Genomic DNA, 3,936 nt, shown 5'->3' on the forward strand with positions numbered 1-3,936 from the left:
AGAATCCCGGCTCCGGTGTGCGATCTCCAAATAATCATGAAACATGCAAAATAGATGAAATAACATAAGTATTGTGTCCCAATATGAAATATATCAATGAATAACAGCAAATTATGATATAAAATAGTGATGCAAATTGGACGTATCATGCTCGCACCTTGTCCTAATTAGCTTGGATTAACACGGATTGTCATTGCATAGCATATGTTTCAACCAAGTGTCACAAAGGGGTACCTCTATGCCGCCTGTACAAAGGTCTAAGGAGAATGCTCGCATTGGATTTCTCGCTTTTGATTATTCTCAACTTAGATATCCATACCGGGACAACATAGACAACAGATAATGGACTCCTCTTTAATGCATAAGCATTCAACAACAGTTAATATTCTCATAAGAGATTGAGGATTGATTGTCCAAACTGAAACTTCCACCATGAATCATGGCTTTAGTTAGCGGCCCAATGTTCTTCTCTAACAGTATGCATACTCAAACCATTTGATCATGAAAATCGCCCTTACTTCAGACAAGACGAACATGCATAGCAACTCACATGATATTCAACAAAGGTAAAAGAGTTGATGGCGTCCCCGAAACATGGTTACCGCTCAACAAGCAACTTATTAAGAAATAAGACACATAAGTACATATTCTTCACCACAATAGTTTTTAAGGCTATTTTTCCCATGAGCTATATATTGCAAAGACAAAGAATAGAATTTTAAAGGTAGCACTCAAGTAATTTACTTTGGAATGGCGGAGAAATACCACGTAGTAGGTAGGTATGGTTGACACAAATGGCATAGTATTTGGCTCAAGGATTTGGATGCACGAGAAGAATTCCTCTCAATACAAGGCTAGGCTAGCAAGGTTGTTTGAAGCAAACTCAAGTATAAAAGGTGCAGCAAAGCTCACATATGAACATATTGTAACTATTATAAGACTTTACATTGTCTCCTTGTTGTTCAAACAGCTCAACCAGAAAATATCTAGACTCTAGAGATCAATCATGCAAACCAAATTTTAACAAGCTCTATGTAGTTATTCATTAATGGGTACAAGGTACATGATGCAAGAGCTTAAACATGATCTATATGAGCAACAATTTCCAAGTATCACATTATTCAAGACATTAAACCATTTACCACATGCGGCATTTTCCGTTTCCAACCATATAACAATGAATGAAATAGTCCAACTTTCGCAATGAACATTAAAGATAAAGCTAAGATATATGTGTTCATACGAAACAGCGGAGCGTGTCTCTCTCCCAAACAAAGAATGCTAGGATCCGATTTTATTCAAACAAAAACAAAAACAAAAACAAACAGACGCTCCAAGTAAAGCACATAAGATGTGACGGAATAAAAATATAGTTTCACTAGAGGAACCCGATAAGTTGTCGATGAAGAAGGGATGCCTTGGGCATCCCCAAGCTTAGACGCTTGAGTCTTCTTAAAATATGCAGGGATGAACCACGGGGGCATCCCCAAGCTTTGACTTTTCACTCTTCTTGATCATATTGTATCATCCTCCTCTCTTGACCCTTGAAAACTTCCTCCACACCAAACTCAAAACAAACTCATTAGAAGGTCAGTGCATAATTCATATATTCAGAGGTGACATAATCATTCTTAACACTTCTGAACATTGCACAAAGCTACTGAATGTTAATGGAACAAAGAAATCCATCAAACATAGCAAAACAGGCAATGCGAAATAAAAAGCAGAATCTGTTAAAACAGAACAGTCCGTAAAGACGAATTTTAAAGTGGCACCAGACTTGCTCAGATGAAAATGCCCAAATTGAATGAAAGTTGCGTACATATCTGAGGATCACGCACGTAAATTGGCATATTTTTTTAAATTTTCTACAGAGACTACTGCTCATATTTGTGACAGCAAGAAATCTGTTCCTGCGCAGCAATCCAAATCTAGTATTGACTTTACTATCAAAGACTTTACTTGGCACAACAATGCAATAAAATAAAGATAAGGAGAGGTTGCTACAGTAATAACAACTTCCAAGACTCAAATATAAAACAAAAGTGCAGAAGTAAGATAATGGGTTGTCTCCCATAAGCGCTTTTCTTTAACGCCTTTAAGATGAGCTCAATAAATTTAATGATGCACTCGCATAACGATGAGAGTTGAAGCAAAGAGAGCATCAAAAATCAAGTATGAAACAATTTTAAGCCTAACCCACTTCCTATGAAAAGGAATCTTGTAAATAAACAAGTCAATGAAGAACAAAGTGAATAGCATAGGAAGACAAAACAAGTGTAACTTCAAAAAATTCAGCATATAGAGAGGTGTTTTAGTAGCATGAAAATTTCTACAACCATATTTTCCTCTCTCATAATAATTTCCAGTAGCATCATGAACAAACACAACAATATAACTATCACATAAAGCATTCTTATCATGAGTCTCATGCATAAAATAATTACTACTCCCAACATAAGCATAATCATTCTTATTAATTGTAGTGGGAGCAAGTTCAACAAAGTAGCTATCATTATTATTCTCATCACCATAATCATCAAATGTAGGAGGCATAGTATAATCATAATAAACTTTATCCTCAATAGTAGGTGGCACCAAAATACCACTATCATCATAAATGGGAGGAAAAGTGTCATCAAAGTAAATTCTCTCCTCCATGCTTGGGGGACTAAAAATATCATGCTCATCAAAACCAGCTTCCCCAAGCTTAAATTCTTCCATAGCATTAGCAATAATAGTGTTCAAAGAGTTCATGCTAATAACATTGCTACAACTATTTTGCAAACAAAGTTCCATGGGTTTTTTAATTTTCTCTTCAAACACCTCATGTCCTAACTCAAGATAAATACTATAAAGATCTCTAATATTTTTGTTGTTTTCCATTAAGCCTAACTAGTGAAATCACACAACTTAGTGTTCTCAGGAGTATTCATTTTAGCAGTAGTAAATAAAGCAAACTAAATAAAGTAAATGCAAGTAACTAATTTTTTGTGTTTTCGATATGGAGAACAAGACAGTAAATAAAGTAAAACTAGCAACTAATTTTTTTGTGTTTTTGATATAAGATCAAACAAAGCAGTAAATAAAATAAAGTAAAGCAAGACAAAAACAAAGTAAAGAGATTGGATGTGGGAGACTCCCCTTGCAGCGTGTCTTGATCTCCCCGGCAACGGCGCCAGAAAAAATGCTTGATGGCGTGTAAGACACACGTCCGTTGGGAACCCACAGAGGAAGGTGTGATGTGTACAGCAGCAAGTTTTCCCTCAGAAAGAAACCAAGGTTTATCGAACCAGTAGGAGTCAAGAAGCACGTTGAAGGTTGATGGCGGCGGAGTGTAGTGCGGCGCAACACCAGGGATTCCGGCGCCAACGTGGAACCTGCACAACACAATCACAGAACTTTGCCCCAACGTAACAGTGAGGTTGTCAATCTCATCGGCTTGCTGTAAACAAAGGATTAAACGTATTGTGTGGAAGATGATGATTGTTTGCGAAGAACAGTAAAGAACAATTGCACATACATATATCATGATGAGTGCTATGAGATTTAATCAGGGCATTACGACAAAGTACATAGACCGCTATCCAGCATGCATCTATGCCTAAAAAGTCCACCTTCAGGTCATCATCCGAACCCCCTCCAGTATTAAGTTGCAAACAACAGACAATTGCATTAAGTATGGTGCGTAATGTAATCAACACAAATATCCTTAGACAAAGCATCGATGTTTTATCCCTAGTGGCAACAACGACATCCACAACCTTAGAACTTTCTGTCACCGTTCCAGATTTAATGGAGGCATGAACCCACTATCGAGCATAAATACTCCCTCTTGGAGTCACAAGTATCAACTTGGCCAGAGCCTCTACTAGCAACGGAGAGCATGCAAGAACATAAATAACATATATGATAGATTGATAATCAACTTGACAT

The sequence above is a fragment of the Lolium rigidum genome, chromosome 5 (genome assembly GCF_022539505.1).
Source record: "Lolium rigidum isolate FL_2022 chromosome 5, APGP_CSIRO_Lrig_0.1, whole genome shotgun sequence".
NCBI classification, from domain to species: Eukaryota; Viridiplantae; Streptophyta; class Magnoliopsida; order Poales; family Poaceae; genus Lolium; species Lolium rigidum.